Source organism: Eschrichtius robustus, chromosome 18 (genome assembly GCF_028021215.1).
Source record: "Eschrichtius robustus isolate mEscRob2 chromosome 18, mEscRob2.pri, whole genome shotgun sequence".
NCBI classification, from domain to species: Eukaryota; Metazoa; Chordata; class Mammalia; order Artiodactyla; family Eschrichtiidae; genus Eschrichtius; species Eschrichtius robustus.
The window spans coordinates 7,804,115-7,818,645 of record NC_090841.1 but is presented as its reverse complement, the minus strand read 5'-3'; the positions used below and the strand labels follow the sequence as shown (position 1 = coordinate 7,818,645).

Genomic DNA, 14,531 nt, shown 5'->3' with positions numbered 1-14,531 from the left:
TGAATTTGTGATGGGTAAGCTTGCACTTGACTTAGGAGAACTGAATGAAACTGCGTATGACTCTCAAAGCGAATCATTCAAAGAAGGTATTACAACAATTAAGAATACATCAACACATATTAGATAAATATTTAGATAATGCATGCAAGAAATGAGGCACTATTTTGGTTTGATGATAAAATCAACTATTCACCTGAAAACATTTCATAATTGTATAATTGATCAATTTAACCCACTGACTTCAATTTCCTAACCTTACACTTGTAAGGAGGGCATTAATATTGAAGATTATCATGATATCCAGGAGAGGAAAATACTATAATAAATCATTTAGCTTCTTTACGCTTCAGTTGCTTTCCTAAATGACTTATGAAACAGCAACAAATACTAGTGGTGCTATTGGGAAAGCTGACATTATCCATTTCTTATTTAACAACAGAGTCATTAAAAAAGAGAGAGAGAGGGAGAGGGAGGCTGGGAGTGAGAAATTCATTATTGTATTAAATACAGATTCTGGTATCTTGAGAAGCTGCACGTTTGGTTTGGCTGAAGGATATCAAAAGCCACTAAGCAAGAGAATGACATTTGTTGTAGCCAAAGTAAACAATTTTTATTTCTGTTTTCCATATGCAAGCATATGAGTAGAACATAGCACATTTCATATTTGTACATTTTGGGAAAACATGTAGAATTATAATCATCATAATATGAAACACGTCGCTTATGCTACTGAATGTTTCACCACTGCTTTGGGAACGCTGCATGGGCAGATAGTATAGAAATTCGTGATCCCGTGAAGTTTCAGTACTACTACGGACTGTGTATGGGCCGGACAGAAAGACCCGCACCGGAACTGTCTCAGTTCTGTGAAAATTTATTTTATAACCTGTTTCCCGAAGCTGTGATTCAAATATCATAGTAAGTTATCAAATGTAACCCTCATTGCCAGGAAAAGTTTCCTTGAGCCTCACTGAGATTTTTTTTTCTGATCTCACTAGAGATGAAAATGTTTTCCACTCTCCATAAACTCCAAGATTTTCCCTCTCTCTCCAAAAGAGAGTCATTTCGAGGCAGAATCCCCACCCCCAGACATAAACGTGATCAAATGCATGCCTTTCCAGCGAGGCTTTGCGCCAAAAGTTCAGATAAATTGGAGTCCTTTTTATGAAATATCGTTTCTTTACACCCTAACAGTTATGCCTGCCAGACAAGATGTTTGCAATAAACTTCACAAACTTCCATATTTGGAGCAATCAATTGTGGGTGTTAAGACTGAAAACACAAGAAATTAATGAAAAGAAGTTATTGACCATGTAAATTGGGAATTCCCTGGCAGTCCAGCCGTTAAGGCTCGGCGCTTTCACTGCCAGGGCCCGGGTTCAATACCCGGTCAGGGAACTAAGATCCCGCAAGCAGCACGGTGCAGCCAAAATAAATAAAAAATGTAGATAAAGTCTTCAACAGTGCTCAGCCTACGGTATGTGCTCAATGAATATTAGTTATATAATTTTATTATTCAGGAATACGCACATTTAATGACAAATGGTAGCATATACATACACACTTAAAATGTATACACCTATTTATGTATATAAGGGGTATGTATAAACAGAGAAGTGTCCAACTTTTCTAATTGCCAGAAATACTCTTTGCTTGTGAATTAATTCATTGCTGTTTGCTGTTTATTTGTTCTTTTGTTGAGAGTTGGAAAGGAGAACGCTGGCAGAGGTGTGAAATGGCTCAGTTATTTTAGTTAATTATTAACCCTGAAGCCTCACCATAATTATTCTAATCTCAGCATTGAAGCAACTTTGGCCATTGAGGAAATGCCTAATCAATGAATTAAAATCACGAAACACACTGCACGGTGCCACCTTTATCACAGATCATAGGAGGTTAGAATGGGAAGGGCATCAGGTGTCATCCAGCACGGTGCCCTCGTTTTACAAGTGAGGACACTGCAGCCCCAAAGATGTAAGGTGACTGGCCAGAGCCCAAGGCAAATATCAGAGGGGTCATTTCAAGACTGGACTTTTACTTCCACATCCAGGCTCTGTCCAGTCTCATTATCTGGAAGGCTTTTTCTCCTCTGAAAAAACAAGTCTGTCTGATTACACCGTGTGAAGCCATTACAGCTGGATTTGCTTCCATTGGCCTCTCGTGGGTGACGGCCTCCTAAGCCTCTCAAATGCAGAGAAGAGGGATTACGATTCTAAGATGATGAACTGAAGGGGCCCCAGCAAGCCTCCCCTCAACCTCCCCTTTCCTGCTCTGCTGTTGTAAATGCACAAACATATACGGGTGCCAAGTAACACCACCTCATTTTAGAATTAAAAAGTCTGCTGTTTTGTTTTCCAAGTGTATTTTTAAATGAAGTCTTTGAAAACAGGTCACAGGAATCTCTTATATCTAGACAGCATTGTTGGTGAGAATTGGTTATTGATGAGTTCAAGAAATCACTTGTCTCCGATTCTGATGTTCAGAATGGATGGTCCAGTTAGGCAAATTTGCCTGAAACCACACCTGCAGAACCTGGAGAACAGGCTGGAGGCTCCTGAGCTCAGGGTTCTGGTCTCCTCTGTATCTCCAGCACTAAACGCAGTGCCTTTGTACATCGTAGATGCTCCATGAATTCTGTTGGATAAATTAATGAAAAGAATAATAAGCAAATTAAATGTCTGTTCCTCCAAAGTTCCCATGGGAATCGAAGAGAACCTTAATCTGGAGAAAGGCATCGGTGCTTTCTAAATTATGTCTCCCAAACCACCTGGCTACACTGGCGAGGCCAAAAAACCAACCAACCAACCAGAAATCCAAATGCCCTTTAAACTTTTCCATCCACCTCTGGTAGCCACTGCAATGCAGCCAAAAATTAATTAATTAAAGAAAAACAACAACAACAAAAACCTTCCACCGTGTCATTCCACCTTCCGTTTTGAATTCTAGGAAGACGGACCTCTGTGTTCCCGAGGCCGGAAGACAGTGTGCCGTGGGTCTCTTACACGGCAGCTGCATTTCACACAAGACAAGTGCTTTTTACCTAGTTTTGCTGGTGGCATTTAAAACTCTGCACTGGACTTTGCCACATCCATTCTTCTATCCCCAAAGCACCGCTGTGAGTTGATGGGAGGGAAGAACATTAACTTCACTTCAGCCTGAAGAGAGGTCAGTGACATGTCCGGAATCACAGGGGACTCAAGAGTGCCTGCCTGGGTGGCTCCTGAATCAGTTTGAAGGTTGGCTATTAAACAGCAGGAGATATTTATTCATTTTGGAGGTCTGTTAGTCTGTGTTTCTAAATGGTCGACATGTAGATGAAGGGGGGAAATCATTTAGCGTTTACTCACGGCTCCCAAGCCAACGAAGTGAAAATAAAAATATATTCAGAAAAGTTTGTAGAAAACTTATCTCATGATAAATCTACAGTTGGGTCATTAGGAAGCTAGAAAAGTCTATTTGAAAGATAGCTCCAGCTTTTGAAGTGGGTTTCATGGAGCAGGTCAGGGCCCTCATGACTGTCCCACCCCCATCCCAACTGCGAGAAAAATGCCCCCGAGTGGCAAGACCAACATCTAAGCCCACTGGACATTTTAAAAATTTTCTTGGGACTTCCCTGGTGGCGCCGTGGTTAAGAATCCGCCTGCCAATGCAGGGGACACGGGTTTGAACCCTGGTCCCGGAAGATCCCACATGCCGCGGAGCAACTAAGCCCGTGCGCCACAACTACTGAGCCTACGCTCTAGAGTCTGCAAGCCACAACTACTGAGCCCGTGTGCCACAACTACTGAAGCCTGTGCGCCTAGAGCCCGTGCTCCGCAACAAGAGAAGGCACCGCGATGAGAAGCCAGGGCACTGCAATGAAGAGTAGCCTCTGCTCGCCGCAACTAGAGAAAGCCCGTGCGCAGCAATGAAGACCCAACGCGGCCAAAAAATTAATTAATTAATTAATTTTAAAAAATTTAAAATAAAACACTTAAAAATTTTTTTAAAAATTTCTTACGTTTGGGTGAAAGCTGACTTTCCAAATAGCCACTTTTTTCTGTCTTTATCCAGATGCTTGTACTGGAGACAAAATGGTAGAGGCTGAAGGGAGTACAGTGGGCGACCGAACAAGCTTCTTCCACACTACCCTTATGCCAGCTAATGTTATTAATCAATGCATGGCAATGATTGGTGCTAAACGAAAAGTTTCCCCTTTTTAGGTTCAGCTGTGGTTGAAGCTCATATTTTCTCCAATTCAATAAAATAATCATAGAAGTTGGTTGGAACCACCTTGGTTCTTCCAGTTCTCTTGCCCCTGCTTCATGCTTTTGCATGTGAAACAATTCTAGTTCCTTTAACAAGCCAATCTCCTTCTAGTTCCCTTTTCATCCAGCTGTGTGACTCCTCTCCATGCCTGCTGTGTGTTTTCTGATTATGTTCTCTTGGGGAGTTTGGAAATTTACCCACACCAGTAGCCCTCACCCTCCAGAACAAAAACGAAGCAGCTCACACGCACATCCCCAGAGTAACAGGAGGACTGGGCCACCTACCCCAGTCAGCCTGTATCGTTGATTTCATATGTATTTGTACATGTGGTCATCTGTAGGTTCCTTTGGCCACTTTATTGAGCTAATTAAATTCTAAGATAGTCTAAAGCTTACCAAATTGACCAGAAAACTCTTAGCCACCTAATATGGCAATGAAATGAAGATACATCTTTCAAGAAGACATTGGCAGTGACAATGACTAGAGAAGAAAGAAAATCCCTAGAATTCTTGACAACTTGGCCATTTCATGTTGCCCACTGTGGTATATCGCTTTCTGCTGACGATCATCACAGGAGCTGGTCCTACTGGATGTAAAAAAGGGAACTTAAGAAGGAGAGGGACTCCCCTGGTGGCGCAGTGGTTAAGAATCCGCCTGCAAATGCAGGGGGCACGGGTTCGATCCCTGGTCCGGGAAGATCCCACATGCCACAGGAGCAACTAAGCCCGTGTGCCACAACTGCTGAGCCTGCGCTCTAGAGCTCGCGAGCCACAACTACTGACCCCTCGTGCCTAAAGCCTGTGCTCCACAACAAGAGAAGCCACTGCAATGAGAAGCCCGCGCACCACAACGAAGAGTAGCCCCCGCTCGCCGCAACTAGAGGAAGCCTGCGCACAGCAACAAAGACCCAACGCAGCCAAAAAATAAACAAATAAAATTAAAAAATTTAAAAAAAGAAGAAGGAAAACTTTCTTTACGAGTTGAAAGTAAAAGAAGCTAGGCTGATATTAGCATCTATAGATTTTAGATATGAAAAATTATAGACACTGTTTTCAGTTATTAAAAAGCATGAGCTTAAGCTTTTTGATCCCTTAATTAAAGTGCTGATTCAAAAAGTGTTCAAACACAACCTTTGACAGCTCAATTTCTAAAATAATATCATAAAAGCAGGAGAGTGAACAAATCTATGCGTATCTGTACTACAGGAGAAATCCTACCACCAATTACTAAACGGAAGTGCAGGGGTCCCAGCGCTCTTGTTAAAGATCTGACTGAAAAGGTGATGGGAAGCACCTGACAGTGTCACTGAGGGGAACGCAGGCCTAGGCTTGAAAAAAGATGCAGTGCTTTAGAGCAGCCCAGCACAGCCTAGAGTTGGAGAAGCTACCTTTTTTGCCTGGGAAATTTGCATTTGTTTTGTTCCCTTTACCAATGTCATCTGACCCCTTGCACCCTACCTTCTGCTGTCTGCACCTTTAGCCTAAAGTAAAGACACCCAAGTTACGGTGTGCATTCCAGATATTTCAATCACTAAATGTCAGTTCAGTGAGGGGAAACGTCAATTAAAACAAAAGTGTACTTCTCACAATTATTATTGTGGCTTGCGTAGGCCCAGGTTCCAAATTTTCACCCTTATCCCACCTTCCCTCTCAACCCTCACTCCCGGTTGGGGAAAAAAGTACCAGAAAGGCACGGGGCATATAATTTCTTTCCTTTCAGTTTCTCTAAGTAAACTTCCGGTTCTGGTCTGACTGTGTGTTAATATCCTGATATTAACACACAGTCTGAATTTTGATTATCAGAGTAGCCAGATCTCATGGCTTTAAAACTCCAACGGCTCTGATGGGTAGTTGCATCTATTAACGCCCACTTTCTTTTAAGACTTTTTTTTTTTTTGATTTGGAACATTTTTAAAGTCTTTATTGAATTTGTTACAATATTGCTTCTGTTTTATGTTTTGGTTTTTTGGGCGCGAGGCATGTGGGATCTTAGCTTCCCAACCAGGGATCAAACCTGCACCCCCTGCGTTGGAAGGCCAAGTCTTAACCACTGGACCGCCAGGGACGTCCCTAATGGCCACTTTCAATAGTGCATATATACAGACTCTCAACTGAGGTTCTGACGGAACAGTCTGAAATTGTGCGAAGCACAGCAACTGGCCCACTTGCTAGAGTGACCATCCACGGTCCAGCATGTTTTAATTCTACCTGCTTATTCATCAGTTGCCTGACTAAAGAATGATATTATGTCCAAATCAAATTGCTTATCTTGCATTTCACAGGACAAAGGGAAATCCTGGGTGTCTGAGTTTGTTTCCCAAAGACTTTCCATTGACCCAGTTCGTATTTCTCAACAGGAAGTCATATAGGCTCAGGAAATGATTGAATGTATGCAATTGAGAGCCAAAGATGATCATAGTTAGAGGTCAGATATAAAAATATACACATGCAAAGAGATAGAAATAATACACTTGGGGGCATTTTCACGAAAAGTTACCCCTTTAGAGAAGAAATTAAAATTATACTTCTTTACCTGAATTTTCAGGTGTAACTCACTTTGTAGAATACTCGGAATACTGAAATCCTCTCTCATTTTTATGACACAATTGGACTTGTATTTCTCTATAACAAGTATTAGACCCAGAAAAATACAAAGGGCTCAGTAAGAATGCAGCAAAATGTACCCCGCAAAATCACATATCTAAAGGTAAGATTATCTCTTACTGATAAATGATTAGAAGTCTACTCAAATTAAGCTACAGAGTATGAATGCAAAGTAGTCAGAGTTACTTTTATATTTGGCATAATAGCTAAGAAGCTTAAAAAGAAAAGCAATATTATAACAGGACCAAACAATGGGACAGCAGAGTCACTTGGTTCCTATCAAGTCTTCTCCCTAATATTCTGTAAGAGAATATACAAGTTGCATTTGTTGTGGAAGCTTCTGGCATTTGGAAATGAATGGCTGATCTTGGTTAAAGCCTAGAGGAGATATGCAGACACTGATTCAAGATGCAATAAGATAACCGGTTTGCTCTTTGGCCTCAGATAGAATCACCGCTGAGTAAGGGTTGTGTAGACCAGGGTTGGGAAAGAAGGCCATGTGGCAGGTGACTGAGGTGGCAGTCAGAGCAAACAAGATTGCAGCAAATGTCCAGGTACAGATAACAACCCAATATACAAGAATTCAAAGTAGGTTGTTGATATGGCCTTTCTTCCCCAACTGGAATAGAAGTTCCACGTGGGCAGGGATTTTGCATTTTGTTCATGGCAGTTATCCCCAGCTTCTGGAACAGTTCCTGGCTTATAAATATTTGATGAGTGAATGAACATAAACTAAGTTTCAGAAGACATATTTGTCCAAGGAAATTAAATTCCACAAATATCTAATGAGCACCTAAGCAGTGCTATGCTAAGTGTCCTTGTGTAATGCAGAAGTTGCTGCAGTGCGGCGTGGGAAAGCGTGGCTCTGGGCGGGGGAGATGGAGGGAGAGAGGCGCTGATGAGATCAAGGAGTGTCTTTGGGAATACAGCCATTTGGGATGGTATTAAATGCTGGACGGTAGGAAAGGCAGAAACTGGGACCCAAATGCCAGGCCTGACCTTGGAATTCAGTTCCCTGAGCTCCCCGAGGACAGGAACTGCTTCCTTTGCCTTGCGTGCCTGGTGCCCGCTCAGGGCACTTTCCAGCAGGTGCTCAATAAATGCCTGTGGATCCAGGAGCTGGCAATAGGGATCCAGGGAGGCATCCAATCTAGCCTTGGGATCAGCAAGCTGGCAGGGACCAGCCTGGGACTCGGCTCAGGCCTTCCTCTGTCTCCACCTCACTCCCTTGAATGACCAGGGCCAAGTCCAGAATGAGGGCTGAGGACTCGTGCCCCAGAATTAAATGTTAAAATGTCAAACCCCAGGGCCCTACTTGAGACTTCCTGTATCTTAGAAGAGGGACCCAGAAACTAGCACTGTAATCAAGTATCCGGGTAAGTCTCCTACACATACCAAAGTTTGGATTCTACTAAAGTAGGATTTCGTAGACAAGAAAAAAGATCTAGTAAGAATTCTCTCTCGAGTATCCGCATTAGTAACTGAAATCCCCAGGGCATGAGAAATTAATATTTTGGGTGGTTCCTATGGACCAGGGACTGTTTAAGATGCTTTCACATATAACTACTTAATATTCAATAATTCAAAGGGGTAGTTTTATTGTATCTATTTTTAAGGAAACAAGCTCAAGGATAGTAAATAACTTGCCTAACACTGCACAGCAAGTACCTAGTGGGAATCCAAACCGGGTCTGTTTAATTCCTGAGACCACACGCACCCCTATGTCTTGCTGCATCTTGGGCAAATGCAGACTGGAGGGAATCCGGACATTCCATAGTGCCTGTCTTTAGGGAATGTACGCAGACTCAGTTTCTGATTGGTTGAATCTGTCAAGATGAATTTCTGGAAATCAAGATTTGAGGTTTTAATTATACATGCATTAGGTCTAGACAGAGAGTGTCTAAACCACCTGTGACTTTAATAATCCTTACAAAAAGGCCAAACACCAAATGAAGTGATCTGTCTGGGGCAGAAAACTCGCGCATAGGGCAGACAAGTACCTTAAGAGGACAACAGGGGAGGTGCAGACTGTCACATCTGACACTGCCGCTCTGCTCCAGGTCTTCTCAGATTTCAGAGAGAGCCCAAGGGACTTGCCTGGTGGTGCAGTGGTTAAGAATCCGCCTGCCAGTGCAGGAGACCATGTTCGATCCCAGGTCCGGGAAAATGCCACATGCCGCGGAGCAACTAAGCCCGTGCGCCACAACTACTGAGCCTGCGCTCTAGAGCCCAGAAGCCAGAACTACTGAAGCCCGCGTGCCTAGAGCGCGTGCTCCGCAACGAGAAAAGCCACCGCAATGAGAAGCCGGCGCACCGCAACGAAGAGTAGCCCCCGCTCGCAGCAACTACAGAAAGCCCGTGAGCAGCAACGAAGACCCAATGCAGCCAAAGAAGAGAAGCCGAAAGTCCAGCTTTCCCTGTGAAATATCCTGATTTTTATTTTTTATCTATTTTTAAAAATTTGTTTGTTTATTTTTGGCTGCGTTGGGTCTTCATTGCTGAGCGCGGGCTTATCTCTAGTTGCAGTGAGCAGGGGCTACTCTTCGTTGCGGTGCACGGGCTTCTCACTGTGGTAGCTTCTCGGGTTGCGGAGCACAGGCTCTAGGTGCCCGGGCTTCAGTAGTTGCGGCGTGAGGGCTCAGTAGTTGTGGCTCGCGGGCTTAGTTGCTCCGTGGCATGTGGGCTCTTCCCGGACCAGGGCTCGAACCCGTGTCTCCTGCATTGGCAGGCGGATTCTTAACCACTGCGCCACCAGGGAAGCCGCCTGATTTTTAAATATAGATAATGAATTCAAAAGTTTAAAACACACTTCAAAGGGCAAACAAACAGGTCTGGAAAACAAGGACGGGCCCATGCAGCGCCAGTCTACAACCTCTGGTCTGGAGCTCCCTCCCAGGGACTTAAGCTACATGGAGTAACTGGGATATTAATAGTTCCGTGAAACGTGCGTCTGTGCATCCTGTTTACATGAAGGTACACCCTATCACTGCTTCTGGTTTAATGTGATAAAATGTGCATCACATCGTCTTTGACTTTATGCAGGTGTATGAGACACAGCCTGAAGGCCACATTTTTGTAAACTGAATTGGGCCTTTCTATTTACTTACCATTGTTGGGATGCCTCATTCTGGTTTTGGAGTGATCTTCAATTGGCATTGGCCAATTTAAAATTAATGATGCGCTGGCTCATTTTAAAGGAAAACGGAGTAAATTCTCCGGGGAAAAAGCCTTCAGTTTTAGTAAGCACCCCCTACTGCATCTGCTTTATTTTTTTTATTTAATTTTATTTTTTAATATTTATTTATTTGGCTGTGCCGGGTCTTAGTTGCGGCATGTGGGATTTAGTTCCCTGACCAGGGATCGAACCCTGGCCCCCTGCATTGGGAGTGGGTAGTCTTTACTGGACCACAAGGGAAGTCCCTGCATCTGTTTAATATTAATTGACTGCATTTGGAGATTTCCTAAGAATAACTTCTTGGTACTTAAGCATTAAAACTGCTCTGTTTTAGAGCAGAAATTCTCTCTCACATAGAGAGCTAATAATGCGATTCGCTACATATGATGTAATGATACACGTTAGAAAACAGGAAGTTTAGAACAACTAATAGGGGTTCTATCCCTATTATTTAATGATTTAAAATGTTAACTTACGTAGAAGGACTATGAACTAGCCAATGAATTATTGTTGTTTCTAACACTTCCACGGTCTAAATAACACTTCACTCTTTTGGTACTGGCAGCGCCTTAGGGAATATTTTCATCTCTATTTTAAGACAGGGTTTATTCTTGCAACGTGTATGCATTTATGTCGTGTTATCAAGTGAAGCAACGTCAACCGACCAAAGCAGAAATCATCATCAAATCAACTGAACACAATGTCACAACGTCACCCGTCTAATAATGGATGTTAAACGCAGTATAGACGCACAAGCATCAGTGGGAACGGATTAAAAAGGCACTTACGAGGATGACCCGCAAAGACTCCTAGTTTCAAGACCCAACAAAAAGCCTCCAGGAAGTGAAGCCGGCAGGTTTTAATCTCACTTATTTTCATGGCTATGTTTTTTTTATTGTAGTTTTCCACTGTAAAACAAAAGCGAATCAAAGGAGTCTGGTGGATTTTGGAGAAGAAAAACCTCCTCTCTCCCGGAAGTCTGACGGAGCCCAGATCCCGGACTGAGCGGCCGCGGCCACGGGGAGCGCCCCCCGCGCCCCGCGCCCACCGGCCTGCGTGCTGCCGCCCCCGCCGCCGCTGCTGCCCAGGCCAGGGCGCGGCGGGCTGCGCTTGTTTTTTTCTTTTTTGGGGGGTGGGGGGGGGTGTGTTTCAGGAAAGCTCCGCGGTGCTGACCTCATCTTCCAAAGCGCGTCCGCTGCCCGAGAGCGGTGGTCGCAGTCAGCGCCCGCCGGTCCTCTGGCCGCCGGCAGGGCTCCGCGCCCTCCCCCTCCTCTTACCCCGCACTTCCTCCTTCCTCCTCCTCGCCCCTCCCCCACCCTCCTACCTCCCTTCCCCCTCTCCCCCGCCCCCTCCCCATCCCCCCACCTTCTCCTCCTCCCATCCCCTCCTCCCGTCTCTCCCTCCCTCCCACCCACCTCCTCCTTCTCCCACCTCCTCCTCCCACCTCCTCCTTGCCCTACCCACGCCCCTCCCCCATCCCGCCCCTCCCCCACTCCTCCTACCTCCCTGTCTCCAACTTCCCCCCACTCTTCCCTTCCCCCGCCTCCTCTCACCTCCCACCTCCTCCTTCCTCCGCCTCCTCCCACCCCATCCCTTTCCCCTTCTCTCCCCTCCCCCGGCCCCCAGGGCTGCGGGCGGCTCCCTGGTTTCGGCGTCGCACACACGTCTGGGCAGAGTGTGGTTCCCAGGCTCTCGATCTGGAATTCAGACGGGAAAGTTTGCTGGCAGCTCCAGCGCCCGGGCCGCCCTCGGGCCCGGCCCGTCAGCGCCCGGAAAGCGCGGCATTCACACAAGGGCGGGTGGCAGCGCCCTCCGCTTGTCTGCTCACTTTCACGACGATTTTGCCCCTGAAGTTGAGCACGGATTAAAGAGCGGCAATACTTTCTGTTTTAGAGAAGAAAACGAGGGAGCCGAATGGCACCGAGAGGGAGAGAGGCGAGGGGGTGGCGCGAGAGCCGGGGAGCAGGTTGGCGCCGGTGGGCTGGGGATGGAGGGTCCTTTAGGGCGGAATGGCATCGTCGGATTCCGCGCAGAGGTAGGTGGGTGCAAAGACAAGGTGGCCGGACAACGGAGTCCCAGGCAGAGAAGTGTGTGGTATTTCTGCTGCCCGAAATGAGGCCACACAGTCTTGTTTCCCACTTCTTCAGACTCAGTAGATCCAGATCAGATCACGTGAGTCTGTTTTATTCCCATTTGCACAGGAGGACACTGAGGCAGGGACAGGCTAAGTGACTCGGCCACCGCCACACAGCTCTTAGTGGCCGACCCAGGACTCAAACCTACATCTCTCTGACTCCAAACCCCTATTCTACTGTGACCTAGTATTTGCTGGTTCAGACAAATGGCTCAGCTTTAGCACCGATTGAATCCATGCCTTGTTTGGAGCACAGGCAGGTAGATTTGCAGGTAGGTATGTGCTCAGAATTCATCCAGACTTGTATTTCACAATGGACATAATCAGTGCATCTTTACCCCTCAGGATGTTGAGGAGGCCTTTCATTAGCAGGAATCTGAATTCCTAGACTCTCTCCAGGGGGAGTGCTTAAGGAGCTGTTGTCTCCAGTTAACCCGAGTCTCCTTGTGGCTCATTAGGGAGATTCCCTGGGCCCTAGGCCCATATCCCCGGTGCATAATTGCTGGACTATCCAATAAGAGTTTTTAAATCCCCCCAGTTCCCATTCTCCTACAAAGGAAATCTACGATAGTGAGGGCGGGGAGACCAGCAAGGCAAGTTAAACTTGAAGGTTTAATGGCACTCTTGCAACATACGCAGAAAGTTCTGCTGGACCATGAAGAACCCCTGGGAAAAACTGGGATTTTGGCCCCTTTGGTATTTTACAAACTGTTTACTCTGGAGACTAAGGAGATGGGTAGTGATGGTGATGGGACATTTGTGGTCCCCCAAGTATGTGTGCCCCTTTCCTGTTTATCCCCAGCAAATACAAAATACACCTGGTTCACTTAGGCTCTTGGATAGTAGTTTCTTTTCAGAAGATGTCAAGATACCACTAAGGATGGTTTTGGCTTCAGTTGCTATTTTTACTTCTACTTAGTATCTACACATTCATCAGTCACCAGAACACACCCTAATCGTCACCCCAAAACGAGGTAAAGATTTGACAAGTCTAGCCTTCCAAGAAAGTCCAAGGGAACATGTTTGACCCATGTTCCAATACAGTGCAGGGGAATCGGTGTTTAAGATACTGTGTTGTAGAATAATACCTCAGGGTGCTAGCTGATGTTTCATTTATTCCTAAACCTCATACAGCTCCCGTGTTGACTAAATCCCCCATAGGAGCACTAGGAAGTTCTCCTCCTGGTTATCCTTTCTCCTTTTCTACAGGTTAAGAGCTGAAGCACCAGAAATGAGGATTAGTACAACCTGACACCCAAGCCTTGTTTTTGGGGTGGGTGGGTGCCGTGGTGGGCCTGCGGCTCCTTAGGCAGACAGCCAGGAGAGGAAGGAAGCCGGTGCCCGGGCCGGCTGTGGCAGTAGCCGTGAACCCCGGCAATGCGAGGGGCCTCGGTGGATCTGGGCAGCTGCTCCCCAGCAGAATCGGGCTATTGCCTCCAGGTGGTCAACTTCCCTAGTCTCTTTTCATGACAGCCTGTGGGGGCCTAGGGGCAGGCTTTCCTTGTGTTGAGGAGGGACCCCTGGAGGGTGGTCAGAGAATCTCCTGCTTCCTGCCAGGCACCCTGAAGAGGAGAAGAGAATCAGGGGAGTCAAATGAATCTGACAACCCACCTCCCTTTGCAAGGACAGTTGGCTCAGAGCCGCTTCCTCATCTGGCCTTGGAGCCTTTGCTGCTCGTGGGCTCCCCTGTACCCTTGACTGCCCGGGCGTGTCTGCCACCGCCGTGCCCTGGGCCCCAGACCCTTCCCGGCCATGGTGCTTCTGCTGGATCCCATTCCTAGTACCTTTCCTAGGGAATCCAGAGGCAAGTCCAGGCTAATCTGCTCCGTGAGAAACAGTGGGCAATGTAGGTGTTTGCCTTTTCACCAGGACCATCGACAGACAATACTTGGATGCCAGGGCTGGCTCTGGGACAGGGAAGCTTCAGGCCTTTGCTGTGGCAGAACAGTGAGGGAGGTACTTGGGGTTTTCAGCACCTCTTAAATCATCCCAGAGAGAGAGCCACTTACTTCTGCACGCCGGCTCTGCCGCCGGCTCTGTCACAAGAAGATGAACTACAAGTAATAAAATCAAGACGAAGTTCTGTGTAAATCTTTCCAGCTTACAAAGATTATAGAAAGTGGAAGATGAAAGGGATATTAAAGACCATCTACTTCTACCTCCTCATTCCGCGGCTGTAAAAGCCGAGGCCCAGGGAGGTGTGTGGACTAACTGACGGTCCCACAGCGGCTCCGAGGCAGGAGTTGCACCAGCATTCTGTGACCTTTGCACTACATCCTTGCTGTTCCCTAGTCCTAGGGCATCTTTCGACTTTTGAAAACAGGCAAAGAGAAATCCTTCCTCCGGCATCTTCACCTCCCTCTACGTTTAT

At 46.2% G+C, this 14,531-nt stretch overlaps 1 long non-coding RNA gene across 1 annotated transcript; it reads right to left on the bottom strand.

Annotated features, from left to right (window-relative positions):
- Positions 1-597: 597 nt before the first annotated feature.
- On the bottom strand, positions 598-11,297 carry LOC137752188 (uncharacterized). The gene is made up of 3 exons (XR_011071079.1): positions 11,200-11,297; positions 10,815-10,934; positions 598-2,634 (listed from the first exon to the last, which is right to left on the bottom strand). It is a non-coding gene; the product is annotated as an uncharacterized lncRNA (long non-coding RNA).
- Between the last annotated feature and the right edge of the window lie 3,234 nt (positions 11,298-14,531).